The sequence below is a fragment of the Odontesthes bonariensis genome, chromosome 5 (assembly GCF_027942865.1).
Source record: "Odontesthes bonariensis isolate fOdoBon6 chromosome 5, fOdoBon6.hap1, whole genome shotgun sequence".
In the NCBI taxonomy this organism is placed as follows: Eukaryota; Metazoa; Chordata; class Actinopteri; order Atheriniformes; family Atherinopsidae; genus Odontesthes; species Odontesthes bonariensis.
Window position 1 is genome coordinate 12195348 of NC_134510.1, and position 16589 is coordinate 12211936.

Below are 16589 nucleotides of genomic sequence, written 5' to 3' on the forward strand. Positions count from 1 at the left end.
CAGCGAATATGTGGGTCTGCGTTGTGTTCGTGTTGAAGAGGAATATTGACGAGGCATGCAGCTTCATGGAAGACTCTCCTTCTGAGTGATGGGACTGTGATAGCAATTTTCCTGCACCTTGAAACGGGACACCAAAATCTTATTTCACTCCTTGGCGATAGTTGTCTTTTCGTCTGACGACTGTGTCAGGCACACAGAAATTCCTCGTTAGTATAATGGACAGTATCTCCGCCTGTCACGCGGAAGATCGGGGTTCGATTCCCCGACGGGGAGGGCTTGGTCTTTTATCAGCTGCCTGCCACCAAGTGATGATTGCTTTGATACTCTCACCCATCTTCGGCCTAAATGTCAATAGCCCGCTTCAAATAGCCTAACATGAGGCCAGGTTGCTTTGGTCAAAAGCCCTTTCCCGTTTACTATGGTGTTAAGTGCAAACCAAGACCTTATAATCAACAATGTGCCTTTTGCTAATGATTCTGTCCTGCCCAAAGCACTGTAGAAGGTTGTGACAACACAGCTTGTTGAGCAGTGGTCAGAAGATTCTCATGCAACAAGTGTCTTGGCTGTTGTTTAACAGGGCTCCTGAGGCAAACAAAAAGTAGGCATAGCATTTGGAAGCAAGAACTCTTCGGAGGTAAAGCGGCCACAATAATCTTTAAACAAGATGATGCAGTGGCAGAATAGCAATACGACATGGTATTGCTAAGCAAGGAGTAAACTTGGGTTTCCTTGCCAGTGAAAATGTTTCTCTAGGAGAAGTCTGCAATGTCAGAAGTGGGATTTGAACCCACGCCTCCAGGGGAGACTGCGACCTGAACGCAGCACCTTAGACCGCTCGGCCATCCTGACTACTAAAAGGAATATTTGACGACACTGTCGGCGGGCCCAGGCATCATTCCAGCGAATATGTGGGTCTGCGTTGTGTTCGTGTTGAAGAGGAATATTGACGAGGCATGCAGCTTCATGGAAGACTCTCCTTCTGAGTGATGGGACTGTGATAGCAATTTTCCTGCACCTTGAAACGGGACACCAAAATCTTATTTCACTCCTTGGCGATAGTTGTCTTTTCGTCTGACGACTGTGTCAGGCACACAGAAATTACTCGTTAGTATAATGGACAGTATCTCAGCCTGTCACGCGGAAGATCGGGGTTCGATTCCCCGACGGGGAGAGTTTGGTCTTTTATCAGCTGCCTGCCACCAAGTGATGATTGTTTTGATACTCTCACCCATCTTCGGCCTAAATGTCAATAGCCCCCTTCAAATAGCCTAACATGAGGCCAGGTTGCTTTGGTCAAAAGCCCTTTCCCGTTTACTATGGTGTTAAGTGCAAACCAAGACCTTATAATCAACAATGTGCCTTTTGCTAATGATTCTGTCCTGCCCAAAGCACTGTAGAAGGTTGTGACAAAACAGCTTGTTGAGCAGTGGTCAGAAGATTCTCATGCAACAAGTGTCTTGGCTGTTGTTTAACAGGGCTCCTGAGGCAAACAAAAAGTAGGCATAGCATTTGGAAGCAAGAACTCTTCGGAGGTAAAGCGGCCACAATAATCTTTAAACAAGATGATGCAGTGGCAGAATAGCAATACGACATGGTATTGCTAAGCAAGGAGTAAACTTGGGTTGCCTTGCCAGTGAAAATGTTTCTCTAGGAGAAGTCTGCAATGTCAGAAGTGGGATTTGAACCCACGCCTCCAGGGGAGACTGCGACCTGAACGCAGCGCCTTAGACCGCTCGGCCATCCTGACTACGAAAATGAATATTTGACGACACTGTCGGCGGGCCCAGGCATCATTCCAGCGAATATGTGGGTCTGCGTTGTGTTTGTGTTGAAGGGGAATATTGACGAGGCATGCAGCTTCATGGAAGACTCTCCTTCTGAGTGATGGGACTGTGATAGCAATTTTCCTGCACCTTGAAAGGGGACACCAAAATCTTATTTCACTCCTTGGCGATAGTTGTCTTTTCGTCTGACGACTGTGTCAGGCACACAGAAATTCCTCGTTAGTATAATGGACAGTATCTCCGCCTGTCACGCGGAAGATCGGGGTTCGATTCCCCGACGGGGAGAGCTTGTTCTTTTATCAGCTGCCTGCCACCAAGTGATGATTGCTTTGATACTCTCACCCATCTTCGGCCTAAATGTCAATAGCCCGCTTCAAATAGCCTAACATGAGGCCAGGTTGCTTTGGTCAAAAGCCCTTTCCCGTTTACTATGGTGTTAAGTGCAAACCAAGACCTTATAATCAACAATGTGATTTTGCTAATGATTCTGTCCTGCCCAAAGCACTGTAGAAGGTTGTGACAACACAGCTTGTTGAGCAGTGGTCAGAAGATTCTCATGCAACAAGTGTCTTGGCTGTTGTTTAACAGGGCTCCTGAGGCAAACAAAAAGTAGGCATAGCATTTGGAAGCAAGAACTCTTCGGAGGTAAAGCGGCCAAAATAATCTTTAAACAAGATGATGCAGTGGAAGAATAGCAATACGACATGGTATCGCTAAGCAAGGAGTAAACCTGGGTTGCTTTGCCAGTGAATATGGTTCTCTAGGAGAAGTCTGCAATGTCAGAAGTGGGATTTGAACCCACGCCTCCAGGGGAGACTGCGACCTGAACGCAGCGCATTAGACCGCTCGGCCATCCTGACTACTAAAAGGAATATTTGACGACACTGTCGGCGGGCCCAGGCATCATTCCAGCGAATATGTGGGTCTGCGTTGTGTTTGTGTTGAAGGGGAATATTGACGAGGCATGCAGCTTCATGGAAGACTCTCCTTCTGAGTGATGGGACTGTGATAGCAATTTTCCTGCACCTTGAAAGGGGACACCAAAATCTTATTTCACTCCTTGGCGATAGTTGTCTTTTCGTCTGACGACTGTGTCAGTCACACAGAAATTCCTCGTTAGTATAATGGACAGTATCTCCGCCTGTCACGCGTAAGATTGGGGTTCGATTCCCCGACGGGGAGAGCTTGGTCTTTTATCAGCTGCCTGCCACCAAGTGATGATTGCTTTGATACTCTCACCCATCTTCGGCCTAAATGTCAATAGCCCCCTTCAAATAGCCTAACATGAGGCCAGGTTGCTTTGGTCAAAAGCCCTTTCCCGTTTACTATGGTGTTAAGTGCAAACCAAGACCTTATAATCAACAATGTGCCTTTTGCTAATGATTCTGTCCTGCCCAAAGCACTGTAGAAGGTTGTGACAACACAGCTTGTTGAGCAGTGGTCAGAAGATTCTCATGCAACAAGTGTCTTGGCTGTTGTTTAACAGGGCTCCTGAGGCAAACAAAAAGTAGGCATAGCATTTGGAAGCAAGAACTCTTCGGAGGTAAAGCGGCCACAATAATCTTTAAACAAGATGATGCAGTGGCAGAATAGCAATATGACATGGTATTGCTAAGCAAGGAGTAAACTTGGGTTTCCTTGCCAGTGAAAATGTTTCTCTAGGAGAAGTCTGCAATGTCAGAAGTGGGATTTGAACCCACGCCTCCAGGGGAGACTGCGACCTGAACGCAGCACCTTAGACTGCTCGGCCATCCTGACTACTAAAATGAATATTTGACGACACTGTCGGCGGGCCCAGGCATCATTCCAGCGAATATGTGGGTCTGCGTTGTGTTCGTGTTGAAGAGGAATATTGACGAGGCATGCAGCTTCATGGAAGACTCTCCTTCTGAGTGATGGGACTGTGATAGCAATTTTCCTGCACCTTGAAACGGGACACCAAAATCTTATTTCACTCCTTGGCGATAGTTGTCTTTTCGTCTGACGACTGTGTCAGGCACACAGAAATTCCTCGTTAGTATAATTGACAGTATCTCCGCCTGTCACGCGGAAGATCGGGGTTCGATTCCCCGACGGGGAGAGTTTGGTCTTTTATCAGCTGCCTGCCACCAAGTGATGATTGTTTTGATACTCTCACCCATCTTCGGCCTAAATGTCAATAGCCCCCTTCAAATAGCCTAACATGAGGCCAGGTTGCTTTGGTCAAAAGCCCTTTCCCGTTTACTATGGTGTTAAGTGCAAACCAAGACCTTATAATCAACAATGTGCCTTTTGCTAATGATTCTGTCCTGCCCAAAGCACTGTAGAAGGTTGTGACAACACAGCTTGTTGAGCAGTGGTCAGAAGATTCTCATGCAACAAGTGTCTTGGCTGTTGTTTAACAGGGCTCCTGAGGCAAACAAAAAGTAGGCATAGCATTTGGAAGCAAGAACTCTTCGGAGGTAAAGCGGCCACAATAATCTTTAAACAAGATGATGCAGTGGCAGAATAGCAATACGACATGGTATTGCTAAGCAAGGAGTAAACTTGGGTTGCCTTGCCAGTGAAAATGTTTCTCTAGGAGAAGTCTGAAATGTCAGAAGTGGGATTTGAACCCACGCCTCCAGGGGAGACTGCGACCTGAACGCAGCGCCTTAGACCGCTCGGCCATCCTGACTACTAAAAGGAATATTTGACGACACTGTCGGCGGGCCCAGGCATCATTCCAGCGAATATGTGGGTCTGCGTTGTGTTTGTGTTGAAGGGGAATATTGACGAGGCATGCAGCTTCATGGAAGACTCTCCTTCTGAGTGATGGGACTGTGATAGCAATTTTCCTGCACCTTGAAAGGGGACACCAAAATCTTATTTCGCTCCTTGGCGATAGTTGTCTTTTCGTCTGACGACTGTGTCAGTCACACAGAAATTCCTCGTTAGTATAATGGACAGTGTCTCCGCCTGTCACGCGGAAGATCGGGGTTCGATTCCCCGACGGGGAGAGCTTGGTCTTTTATCAGCTGCCTGCCACCAAGTGATGATTGCTTTGATACTCTCACCCATCTTCGGCCTAAATGTCAATAGCCCCCTTCAAATAGCCTAACATGAGGCCAGGTTGCTTTGGTCAAAAGCCCTTTCCCGTTTACTATGGTGTTAAGTGCAAACCAAGACCTTATAATCAACAATGTGCCTTTTGCTAATGATTCTGTCCTGCCCAAAGCACTGTAGAAGGTTGTGACAACACAGCTTGTTGAGCAGTGGTCAGAAGATTCTCATGCAACAAGTGTCTTGGCTGTTGTTTAACAGGGCTCCTGAGGCAAACAAAAAGTAGGCATAGCATTTGGAAGCAAGAACTCTTCGGAGGTAAAGCGGCCACAATAATCTTTAAACAAGATGATGCAGTGGCAGAATAGCAATACGACATGGTATTGCTAAGCAAGGAGTAAACTTGGGTTTCCTTGCCAGTGAAAATGTTTCTCTAGGAGAAGTCTGCAATGTCAGAAGTGGGATTTGAACCCACGCCTCCAGGGGAGACTGCGACCTGAACGCAGCACCTTAGACCGCTCGGCCATCCTGACTACTAAAAGGAATATTTGACGACACTGTCGGCGGGCCCAGGCATCATTCCAGCGAATATGTGGGTCTGCGTTGTGTTCGTGTTGAAGAGGAATATTGACGAGGCATGCAGCTTCATGGAAGACTCTCCTTCTGAGTGATGGGACTGTGATAGCAATTTTCCTGCACCTTGAAACGGGACACCAAAATCTTATTTCACTCCTTGGCGATAGTTGTCTTTTCGTCTGACGACTGTGTCAGGCACACAGAAATTCCTCGTTAGTATAATGGACAGTATCTCCGCCTGTCACGCGGAAGATCGGGGTTCGATTCCCCGACGGGGAGAGTTTGGTCTTTTATCAGCTGCCTGCCACCAAGTGATGATTGTTTTGATACTCTCACCCATCTTCGGCCTAAATGTCAATAGCCCCCTTCAAATAGCCTAACATGAGGCCAGGTTGCTTTGGTCAAAAGCCCTTTCCCGTTTACTATGGTGTTAAGTGCAAACCAAGACCTTATAATCAACAATGTGCCTTTTGCTAATGATTCTGTCCTGCCCAAAGCACTGTAGAAGGTTGTGACAACACAGCTTGTTGAGCAGTGGTCAGAAGATTCTCATGCAACAAGTGTCTTGGCTGTTGTTTAACAGGGCTCCTGAGGCAAACAAAAAGTAGGCATAGCATTTGGAAGCAAGAACTCTTCGGAGGTAAAGCGGCCACAATAATCTTTAAACAAGATGATGCAGTGGCAGAATAGCAATACGACATGGTATTGCTAAGCAAGGAGTAAACTTGGGTTTCCTTGCCAGTGAAAATGTTTCTCTAGGAGAAGTCTGCAATGTCAGAAGTGGGATTTGAACCCATGCCTCCAGGGGAGACTGCGACCTGAACGCAGCACCTTAGACCGCTCGGCCATCCTGACTACTAAAAGGAATATTTGACGACACTGTCGGCGGGCCCAGGCATCATTCCAGCGAATATGTGGGTCTGCGTTGTGTTCGTGTTGAAGAGGAATATTGACGAGGCATGCAGCTTCATGGAAGACTCTCCTTCTGAGTGATGGGACTGTGATAGCAATTTTCCTGCACCTTGAAAGGGGACACCAAAATCTTATTTCACTCCTTGGCGATAGTTGTCTTTTCATCTGACGACTGTGTCAGTCACACAGAAATTCCTCGTTAGTATAATGGACAGTATCTCCGCCTGTCACGCGTAAGATCGGGGTTCGATTCCCCGACGGGGAGAGCTTGGTCTTTTATCAGCTGCCTGCCACCAAGTGATGATTGCTTTGATACTCTCACCCATCTTCGGCCTAAATGTCAATAGCCCCCTTCAAATAGCCTAACATGAGGCCAGGTTGCTTTGGTCAAAAGCCCTTTCCCGTTTACTATGGTGTTAAGTGCAAACCAAGACCTTATAATCAACAATGTGCCTTTTGCTAATGATTCTGTCCTGCCCAAAGCACTGTAGAAGGTTGTGACAACACAGCTTGTTGAGCAGTGGTCAGAAGATTCTCATGCAACAAGTGTCTTGGCTGTTGTTTAACAGGGCTCCTGAGGCAAACAAAAAGTAGGCATAGCATTTGGAAGCAAGAACTCTTCGGAGGTAAAGCGGCCACAATAATCTTTAAACAAGATGATGCAGTGGCAGAATAGCAATACGACATGGTATTGCTAAGCAAGGAGTAAACTTGGGTTGCCTTGCCAGTGAAAATGTTTCTCTAGGAGAAGTCTGCAATGTCAGAAGTGGGATTTGAACCCACGCCTCCAGGGGAGACTGCGACCTGAACGCAGCGCCTTAGACCGCTCGGCCATCCTGACTACTAAAAGGAATATTTGACGACACTGTCGGCGGGCCCAGGCATCATTCCAGCGAATATGTGGGTCTGCGTTGTGTTTGTGTTGAAGGGGAATATTGACGAGGCATGCAGCTTCATGGAAGACTCTCCTTCTGAGTGATGGGACTGTGATAGCAATTTTCCTGCACCTTGAAACGGGACACCAAAATCTTATTTCACTCCTTGGCGATAGTTGTCTTTTCGTCTGACAACTGTGTCAGGCACACAGAATTTCCTCGTTAGTATAATGGACAGTATCTCCGCCTGTCACGCGGAAGATCGGGGTTCGATTCCCCGACGGGGAGAGCTTGATCATTTATCAGCTGCCTGCCACCAAGTGATGATTGTTTTGATACTCTCACCCATCTTCGGCCTAAATGTCAATAGCCCGCTTCAAATAGCCTAACATGATGCCAGGTTTCTTCGGTCAAAAGCCCTTTCCCGTTTACTATGGTGTTAAGTGCAAACCAAGACCTTATAATCAACAATGTACCTTTTGCTAATGATTCTGTCCTGCCCAAAGCACTGTAGAAGGTTGTGACAACACAGCTTGTTGAGCAGTGGTCAGAAGATTCTCATGCAACAAGTGTCTTGGCTGTTGTTTAACAGGGCTCCTGAGGCAAACAAAAAGTAGGCATAGCATTTGGAAGCAAAAACTGTTCGGAAGTAAAGCGGCCACAATAATCTTTAAACAAGATGATGCAGTGGCAGAATAGCAATACGACATGGTATTGCTAAGCAAGGAGTAAACCTGGGTTGCCTTGCCAGAGAAAATGGTCCTCTAGGAGAAGTCTGCAATGTCAGAAGTGGGATTTGAACCCACGCCTCCAGGGGAGACTGCGACCTGAACGCAGCGCCTTAGACCGCTCGGCCATCCTGACTACGAAAATGAATATTTGACGACACTGTCGGCGGGCCCAGGCATCATTCCAGCGAATATGTGGGTCTGCGTTGTGTTTGTGTTGAAGGGGAATATTGACGAGGCATGCAGCTTCATGGAAGACTCTCCTTCTGAGTGATGGGACTGTGATAGCAATTTTCCTGCACCTTGAAAGGGGACACCAAAATCTTATTTCACTCCTTGGCGATAGTTGTCTTTTCGTCTGACGACTGTGTCAGTCACACAGAAATTCCTCGTTAGTATAATGGACAGTATCTCCGCCTGTCACGCGTAAGATCGGGGTTCGATTCCCCGACGGGGAGAGCTTGGTCTTTTATCAGCTGCCTGCCACCAAGTGATGATTGCTTTGATACTCTCACCCATCTTCGGCCTAAATGTCAATAGCCCCCTTCAAATAGCCTAACATGAGGCCAGGTTGCTTTGGTCAAAAGCCCTTTCCCGTTTACTATGGTGTTAAGTGCAAACCAAGACCTTATAATCAACAATGTGCCTTTTGCTAATGATTCTGTCCTGCCCAAAGCACTGTAGAAGGTTGTGACAACACAGCTTGTTGAGCAGTGGTCAGAAGATTCTCATGCAACAAGTGTCTTGGCTGTTGTTTAACAGGGCTCCTGAGGCAAACAAAAAGTAGGCATAGCATTTGGAAGCAAGAACTCTTCGGAGGTAAAGCGGCCACAATAATCTTTAAACAAGATGATGCAGTGGCAGAATAGCAATACGACATGGTATTGCTAAGCAAGGAGTAAACTTGGGTTTCCTTGCCAGTGAAAATGTTTCTCTAGGAGAAGTCTGCAATGTCAGAAGTGGGATTTGAACCCACGCCTCCAGGGGAGACTGCGACCTGAACGCAGCACCTTAGACTGCTCGGCCATCCTGACTACTAAAAGGAATATTTGACGACACTGTCGGCGGGCCCAGGCATCATTCCAGCGAATATGTGGGTCTGCGTTGTGTTCGTGTTGAAGAGGAATATTGACGAGGCATGCAGCTTCATGGAAGACTCTCCTTCTGAGTGATGGGACTGTGATAGCAATTTTCCTGCACCTTGAAACGGGACACCAAAATCTTATTTCACTCCTTGGCGATAGTTGTCTTTTCGTCTGACGACTGTGTCAGGCACACAGAAATTCCTCGTTAGTATAATGGACAGTATCTCCGCCTGTCACGCGGAAGATCGGGGTTCGATTCCCCGACGGGGAGGGCTTGGTCTTTTATCAGCTGCCTGCCACCAAGTGATGATTGCTTTGATACTCTCACCCATCTTCGGCCTAAATGTCAATAGCCCGCTTCAAATAGCCTAACATGAGGCCAGGTTGCTTTGGTCAAAAGCCCTTTCCCGTTTACTATGGTGTTAAGTGCAAACCAAGACCTTATAATCAACAATGTGCCTTTTGCTAATGATTCTGTCCTGCCCAAAGCACTGTAGAAGGTTGTGACAACACAGCTTGTTGAGCAGTGGTCAGAAGATTCTCATGCAACAAGTGTCTTGGCTGTTGTTTAACAGGGCTCCTGAGGCAAACAAAAAGTAGGCATAGCATTTGGAAGCAAGAACTCTTCGGAGGTAAAGCGGCCGCAATAATCTTTAAACAAGATGATGCAGTGGCAGAATAGCAATACGACATGGTATTGCTAAGCAAGGAGTAAACTTGGGTTTCCTTGCCAGTGAAAATGTTTCTCTAGGAGAAGTCTGCAATGTCAGAAGTGGGATTTGAACCCACGCCTCCAGGGGAGACTGCGACCTGAACGCAGCACCTTAGACTGCTCGGCCATCCTGACTACTAAAAGGAATATTTGACGACACTGTCGGCGGGCCCAGGCATCATTCCAGCGAATATGTGGGTCTGCGTTGTGTTCGTGTTGAAGAGGAATATTGACGAGGCATGCAGCTTCATGGAAGACTCTCCTTCTGAGTGATGGGACTGTGATAGCAATTTTCCTGCACCTTGAAACGGGACACCAAAATCTTATTTCACTCCTTGGCGATAGTTGTCTTTTCGTCTGACGACTGTGTCAGGCACACAGAAATTGCTCGTTAGTATAATGGACAGTATCTCAGCCTGTCACGCGGAAGATCGGGGTTCGATTCCCCGACGGGGAGAGTTTGGTCTTTTATCAGCTGCCTGCCACCAAGTGATGATTGTTTTGATACTCTCACCCATCTTCGGCCTAAATGTCAATAGCCCCCTTCAAATAGCCTAACATGAGGCCAGGTTGCTTTGGTCAAAAGCCCTTTCCCGTTTACTATGGTGTTAAGTGCAAACCAAGACCTTATAATCAACAATGTGCCTTTTGCTAATGATTCTGTCCTGCCCAAAGCACTGTAGAAGGTTGTGACAAAACAGCTTGTTGAGCAGTGGTCAGAAGATTCTCATGCAACAAGTGTCTTGGCTGTTGTTTAACAGGGCTCCTGAGGCAAACAAAAAGTAGGCATAGCATTTGGAAGCAAGAACTCTTCGGAGGTAAAGCGGCCACAATAATCTTTAAACAAGATGATGCAGTGGCAGAATAGCAATACGACATGGTATTGCTAAGCAAGGAGTAAACTTGGGTTGCCTTGCCAGTGAAAATGTTTCTCTAGGAGAAGTCTGCAATGTCAGAAGTGGGATTTGAACCCACGCCTCCAGGGGAGACTGCGACCTGAACGCAGCGCCTTAGACCGCTCGGCCATCCTGACTACGAAAATGAATATTTGACGACACTGTCGGCGGGCCCAGGCATCATTCCAGCGAATATGTGGGTCTGCGTTGTGTTTGTGTTGAAGGGGAATATTGACGAGGCATGCAGCTTCATGGAAGACTCTCCTTCTGAGTGATGGGACTGTGATAGCAATTTTCCTGCACCTTGAAAGGGGACACCAAAATCTTATTTCACTCCTTGGCGATAGTTGTCTTTTCGTCTGACGACTGTGTCAGGCACACAGAAATTCCTCGTTAGTATAATGGACAGTATCTCCGCCTGTCACGCGGAAGATCGGGGTTCGATTCCCCGACGGGGAGAGCTTGTTCTTTTATCAGCTGCCTGCCACCAAGTGATGATTGCTTTGATACTCTCACCCATCTTCGGCCTAAATGTCAATAGCCCGCTTCAAATAGCCTAACATGAGGCCAGGTTGCTTTGGTCAAAAGCCCTTTCCCGTTTACTATGGTGTTAAGTGCAAACCAAGACCTTATAATCAACAATGTGATTTTGCTAATGATTCTGTCCTGCCCAAAGCACTGTAGAAGGTTGTGACAACACAGCTTGTTGAGCAGTGGTCAGAAGATTCTCATGCAACAAGTGTCTTGGCTGTTGTTTAACAGGGCTCCTGAGGCAAACAAAAAGTAGGCATAGCATTTGGAAGCAAGAACTCTTCGGAGGTAAAGCGGCCAAAATAATCTTTAAACAAGATGATGCAGTGGAAGAATAGCAATACGACATGGTATCGCTAAGCAAGGAGTAAACCTGGGTTGCCTTGCCAGTGAATATGGTTCTCTAGGAGAAGTCTGCAATGTCAGAAGTGGGATTTGAACCCACGCCTCCAGGGGAGACTGCGACCTGAACGCAGCGCATTAGACCGCTCGGCCATCCTGACTACTAAAAGGAATATTTGACGACACTGTCGGCGGGCCCAGGCATCATTCCAGCGAATATGTGGGTCTGCGTTGTGTTTGTGTTGAAGGGGAATATTGACGAGGCATGCAGCTTCATGGAAGACTCTCCTTCTGAGTGATGGGACTGTGATAGCAATTTTCCTGCACCTTGAAAGGGGACACCAAAATCTTATTTCACTCCTTGGCGATAGTTGTCTTTTCGTCTGACGACTGTGTCAGTCACACAGAAATTCCTCGTTAGTATAATGGACAGTATCTCCGCCTGTCACGCGTAAGATTGGGGTTCGATTCCCCGACGGGGAGAGCTTGGTCTTTTATCAGCTGCCTGCCACCAAGTGATGATTGCTTTGATACTCTCACCCATCTTCGGCCTAAATGTCAATAGCCCCCTTCAAATAGCCTAACATGAGGCCAGGTTGCTTTGGTCAAAAGCCCTTTCCCGTTTACTATGGTGTTAAGTGCAAACCAAGACCTTATAATCAACAATGTGCCTTTTGCTAATGATTCTGTCCTGCCCAAAGCACTGTAGAAGGTTGTGACAACACAGCTTGTTGAGCAGTGGTCAGAAGATTCTCATGCAACAAGTGTCTTGGCTGTTGTTTAACAGGGCTCCTGAGGCAAACAAAAAGTAGGCATAGCATTTGGAAGCAAGAACTCTTCGGAGGTAAAGCGGCCACAATAATCTTTAAACAAGATGATGCAGTGGCAGAATAGCAATATGACATGGTATTGCTAAGCAAGGAGTAAACTTGGGTTTCCTTGCCAGTGAAAATGTTTCTCTAGGAGAAGTCTGCAATGTCAGAAGTGGGATTTGAACCCACGCCTCCAGGGGAGACTGCGACCTGAAAGCAGCACCTTAGACTGCTCGGCCATCCTGACTACTAAAATGAATATTTGACGACACTGTCGGCGGGCCCAGGCATCATTCCAGCGAATATGTGGGTCTGCGTTGTGTTCGTGTTGAAGAGGAATATTGACGAGGCATGCAGCTTCATGGAAGACTCTCCTTCTGAGTGATGGGACTGTGATAGCAATTTTCCTGCACCTTGAAACGGGACACCAAAATCTTATTTCACTCCTTGGCGATAGTTGTCTTTTCGTCTGACGACTGTGTCAGGCACACAGAAATTCCTCGTTAGTATAATTGACAGTATCTCCGCCTGTCACGCGGAAGATCGGGGTTCGATTCCCCGACGGGGAGAGTTTGGTCTTTTATCAGCTGCCTGCCACCAAGTGATGATTGTTTTGATACTCTCACCCATCTTCGGCCTAAATGTCAATAGCCCCCTTCAAATAGCCTAACATGAGGCCAGGTTGCTTTGGTCAAAAGCCCTTTCCCGTTTACTATGGTGTTAAGTGCAAACCAAGACCTTATAATCAACAATGTGCCTTTTGCTAATGATTCTGTCCTGCCCAAAGCACTGTAGAAGGTTGTGACAACACAGCTTGTTGAGCAGTGGTCAGAAGATTCTCATGCAACAAGTGTCTTGGCTGTTGTTTAACAGGGCTCCTGAGGCAAACAAAAAGTAGGCATAGCATTTGGAAGCAAGAACTCTTCGGAGGTAAAGCGGCCACAATAATCTTTAAACAAGATGATGCAGTGGCAGAATAGCAATACGACATGGTATTGCTAAGCAAGGAGTAAACTTGGGTTGCCTTGCCAGTGAAAATGTTTCTCTAGGAGAAGTCTGAAATGTCAGAAGTGGGATTTGAACCCACGCCTCCAGGGGAGACTGCGACCTGAACGCAGCGCCTTAGACCGCTCGGCCATCCTGACTACTAAAATGAATATTTGACGACACTGTCGGCGGGCCCAGGCATCATTCCAGAGAATATGTGGGTCTGCGTTGTGTTTGTGTTGAAGGGGAATATTGACGAGGCATGCAGCTTCATGGAAGACTCTCCTTCTGAGTGATGGGACTGTGATAGCAATTTTCCTGCACCTTGAAAGGGGACACCAAAATCTTATTTCGCTCCTTGGCGATAGTTGTCTTTTCGTCTGACGACTGTGTCAGTCACACAGAAATTCCTCGTTAGTATAATGGACAGTGTCTCCGCCTGTCACGCGTAAGATCGGGGTTCGATTCCCCGACGGGGAGAGCTTGGTCTTTTATCAGCTGCCTGCCACCAAGTGATGATTGCTTTGATACTCTCACCCATCTTCGGCCTAAATGTCAATAGCCCCCTTCAAATAGCCTAACATGAGGCCAGGTTGCTTTGGTCAAAAGCCCTTTCCCGTTTACTATGGTGTTAAGTGCAAACCAAGACCTTATAATCAACAATGTGCCTTTTGCTAATGATTCTGTCCTGCCCAAAGCACTGTAGAAGGTTGTGACAACACAGCTTGTTGAGCAGTGGTCAGAAGATTCTCATGCAACAAGTGTCTTGGCTGTTGTTTAACAGGGCTCCTGAGGCAAACAAAAAGTAGGCATAGCATTTGGAAGCAAGAACTCTTCGGAGGTAAAGCGGCCACAATAATCTTTAAACAAGATGATGCAGTGGCAGAATAGCAATACGACATGGTATTGCTAAGCAAGGAGTAAACTTGGGTTTCCTTGCCAGTGAAAATGTTTCTCTAGGAGAAGTCTGCAATGTCAGAAGTGGGATTTGAACCCACGCCTCCAGGGGAGACTGCGACCTGAACGCAGCACCTTAGACCGCTCGGCCATCCTGACTACTAAAAGGAATATTTGACGACACTGTCGGCGGGCCCAGGCATCATTCCAGCGAATATGTGGGTCTGCGTTGTGTTCGTGTTGAAGAGGAATATTGACGAGGCATGCAGCTTCATGGAAGACTCTCCTTCTGAGTGATGGGACTGTGATAGCAATTTTCCTGCACCTTGAAACGGGACACCAAAATCTTATTTCACTCCTTGGCGATAGTTGTCTTTTCGTCTGACGACTGTGTCAGGCACACAGAAATTCCTCGTTAGTATAATGGACAGTATCTCCGCCTGTCACGCGGAAGATCGGGGTTCGATTCCCCGACGGGGAGAGTTTGGTCTTTTATCAGCTGCCTGCCACCAAGTGATGATTGTTTTGATACTCTCACCCATCTTCGGCCTAAATGTCAATAGCCCCCTTCAAATAGCCTAACATGAGGCCAGGTTGCTTTGGTCAAAAGCCCTTTCCCGTTTACTATGGTGTTAAGTGCAAACCAAGACCTTATAATCAACAATGTGCCTTTTGCTAATGATTCTGTCCTGCCCAAAGCACTGTAGAAGGTTGTGACAACACAGCTTGTTGAGCAGTGGTCAGAAGATTCTCATGCAACAAGTGTCTTGGCTGTTGTTTAACAGGGCTCCTGAGGCAAACAAAAAGTAGGCATAGCATTTGGAAGCAAGAACTCTTCGGAGGTAAAGCGGCCACAATAATCTTTAAACAAGATGATGCAGTGGCAGAATAGCAATACGACATGGTATTGCTAAGCAAGGAGTAAACTTGGGTTTCCTTGCCAGTGAAAATGTTTCTCTAGGAGAAGTCTGCAATGTCAGAAGTGGGATTTGAACCCATGCCTCCAGGGGAGACTGCGACCTGAACGCAGCACCTTAGACCGCTCGGCCATCCTGACTACTAAAAGGAATATTTGACGACACTGTCGGCGGGCCCAGGCATCATTCCAGCGAATATGTGGGTCTGCGTTGTGTTCGTGTTGAAGAGGAATATTGACGAGGCATGCAGCTTCATGGAAGACTCTCCTTCTGAGTGATGGGACTGTGATAGCAATTTTCCTGCACCTTGAAAGGGGACACCAAAATCTTATTTCACTCCTTGGCGATAGTTGTCTTTTCATCTGACGACTGTGTCAGTCACACAGAAATTCCTCGTTAGTATAATGGACAGTATCTCCGCCTGTCACGCGTAAGATCGGGGTTCGATTCCCCGACGGGGAGAGCTTGGTCTTTTATCAGCTGCCTGCCACCAAGTGATGATTGCTTTGATACTCTCACCCATCTTCGGCCTAAATGTCAATAGCCCCCTTCAAATAGCCTAACATGAGGCCAGGTTGCTTTGGTCAAAAGCCCTTTCCCGTTTACTATGGTGTTAAGTGCAAACCAAGACCTTATAATCAACAATGTGCCTTTTGCTAATGATTCTGTCCTGCCCAAAGCACTGTAGAAGGTTGTGACAACACAGCTTGTTGAGCAGTGGTCAGAAGATTCTCATGCAACAAGTGTCTTGGCTGTTGTTTAACAGGGCTCCTGAGGCAAACAAAAAGTAGGCATAGCATTTGGAAGCAAGAACTCTTCGGAGGTAAAGCGGCCACAATAATCTTTAAACAAGATGATGCAGTGGCAGAATAGCAATACGACATGGTATTGCTAAGCAAGGAGTAAACTTGGGTTGCCTTGCCAGTGAAAATGTTTCTCTAGGAGAAGTCTGCAATGTCAGAAGTGGGATTTGAACCCACGCCTCCAGGGGAGACTGCGACCTGAACGCAGCGCCTTAGACCGCTCGGCCATCCTGACTACTAAAATGAATATTTGACGACACTGTCGGCGGGCCCAGGCATCATTCCAGCGAATATGTGGGTCTGCGTTGTGTTTGTGTTGAAGGGGAATATTGACGAGGCATGCAGCTTCATGGAAGACTCTCCTTCTGAGTGATGGGACTGTGATAGCAATTTTCCTGCACCTTGAAAGGGGACACCAAAATCTTATTTCGCTCCTTGGCGATAGTTGTCTTTTCGTCTGACGACTGTGTCAGTCACACAGAAATTCCTCGTTAGTATAATGGACAGTGTCTCCGCCTGTCACGCGTAAGATCGGGGTTCGATTCCCCGACGGGGAGAGCTTGGTCTTTTATCAGCTGCCTGCCACCAAGTGATGATTGCTTTGATACTCTCACCCATCTTCGGCCTAAATGTCAATAGCCCCCTTCAAATAGCCTAACATGAGGCCAGGTTGCTTTGGTCAAAAGCCCTTTCCCGTTTACTATGGTGTTA

At 47.0% G+C, this 16589-nt stretch overlaps 17 non-coding genes across 17 annotated transcripts; 7 read left to right on the forward strand and 10 right to left on the reverse strand.

Moving 5' to 3' along the window:
- The first annotated feature begins 201 nt into the window (after positions 1–201).
- trnad-guc (transfer RNA aspartic acid (anticodon GUC)) lies at positions 202–273 on the forward strand. Its single transcript has one exon. It is a non-coding gene; the product is annotated as a tRNA-Asp (tRNA).
- A 493-nt stretch (positions 274–766) lies between these two features.
- On the reverse strand, positions 767–849 carry trnal-cag (transfer RNA leucine (anticodon CAG)). Its single transcript has one exon. It is a non-coding gene; the product is annotated as a tRNA-Leu (tRNA).
- Positions 850–1664: 815 nt separating this feature from the next.
- On the reverse strand, positions 1665–1747 carry trnal-cag (transfer RNA leucine (anticodon CAG)). Its single transcript has one exon. It is a non-coding gene; the product is annotated as a tRNA-Leu (tRNA).
- A 250-nt stretch (positions 1748–1997) lies between these two features.
- Positions 1998–2069, forward strand: trnad-guc (transfer RNA aspartic acid (anticodon GUC)). Its single transcript has one exon. It is a non-coding gene; the product is annotated as a tRNA-Asp (tRNA).
- A 2288-nt stretch (positions 2070–4357) lies between these two features.
- On the reverse strand, positions 4358–4440 carry trnal-cag (transfer RNA leucine (anticodon CAG)). The gene has a single exon. It is a non-coding gene; the product is annotated as a tRNA-Leu (tRNA).
- An 815-nt stretch (positions 4441–5255) lies between these two features.
- trnal-cag (transfer RNA leucine (anticodon CAG)) lies at positions 5256–5338 on the reverse strand. The gene has a single exon. It is a non-coding gene; the product is annotated as a tRNA-Leu (tRNA).
- A 250-nt stretch (positions 5339–5588) lies between these two features.
- trnad-guc (transfer RNA aspartic acid (anticodon GUC)) lies at positions 5589–5660 on the forward strand. Its single transcript has one exon. It is a non-coding gene; the product is annotated as a tRNA-Asp (tRNA).
- Positions 5661–7051: 1391 nt separating this feature from the next.
- trnal-cag (transfer RNA leucine (anticodon CAG)) lies at positions 7052–7134 on the reverse strand. Its single transcript has one exon. It is a non-coding gene; the product is annotated as a tRNA-Leu (tRNA).
- A 250-nt stretch (positions 7135–7384) lies between these two features.
- Positions 7385–7456, forward strand: trnad-guc (transfer RNA aspartic acid (anticodon GUC)). The gene has a single exon. It is a non-coding gene; the product is annotated as a tRNA-Asp (tRNA).
- Positions 7457–7949: 493 nt separating this feature from the next.
- trnal-cag (transfer RNA leucine (anticodon CAG)) lies at positions 7950–8032 on the reverse strand. The gene has a single exon. It is a non-coding gene; the product is annotated as a tRNA-Leu (tRNA).
- Positions 8033–9180: 1148 nt separating this feature from the next.
- Positions 9181–9252, forward strand: trnad-guc (transfer RNA aspartic acid (anticodon GUC)). Its single transcript has one exon. It is a non-coding gene; the product is annotated as a tRNA-Asp (tRNA).
- A 1391-nt stretch (positions 9253–10643) lies between these two features.
- trnal-cag (transfer RNA leucine (anticodon CAG)) lies at positions 10644–10726 on the reverse strand. The gene has a single exon. It is a non-coding gene; the product is annotated as a tRNA-Leu (tRNA).
- Positions 10727–10976: 250 nt separating this feature from the next.
- On the forward strand, positions 10977–11048 carry trnad-guc (transfer RNA aspartic acid (anticodon GUC)). Its single transcript has one exon. It is a non-coding gene; the product is annotated as a tRNA-Asp (tRNA).
- Positions 11049–13336: 2288 nt separating this feature from the next.
- On the reverse strand, positions 13337–13419 carry trnal-cag (transfer RNA leucine (anticodon CAG)). The gene has a single exon. It is a non-coding gene; the product is annotated as a tRNA-Leu (tRNA).
- Positions 13420–14234: 815 nt separating this feature from the next.
- trnal-cag (transfer RNA leucine (anticodon CAG)) lies at positions 14235–14317 on the reverse strand. Its single transcript has one exon. It is a non-coding gene; the product is annotated as a tRNA-Leu (tRNA).
- Positions 14318–14567: 250 nt separating this feature from the next.
- trnad-guc (transfer RNA aspartic acid (anticodon GUC)) lies at positions 14568–14639 on the forward strand. Its single transcript has one exon. It is a non-coding gene; the product is annotated as a tRNA-Asp (tRNA).
- Positions 14640–16030: 1391 nt separating this feature from the next.
- On the reverse strand, positions 16031–16113 carry trnal-cag (transfer RNA leucine (anticodon CAG)). Its single transcript has one exon. It is a non-coding gene; the product is annotated as a tRNA-Leu (tRNA).
- Between the last annotated feature and the right edge of the window lie 476 nt (positions 16114–16589).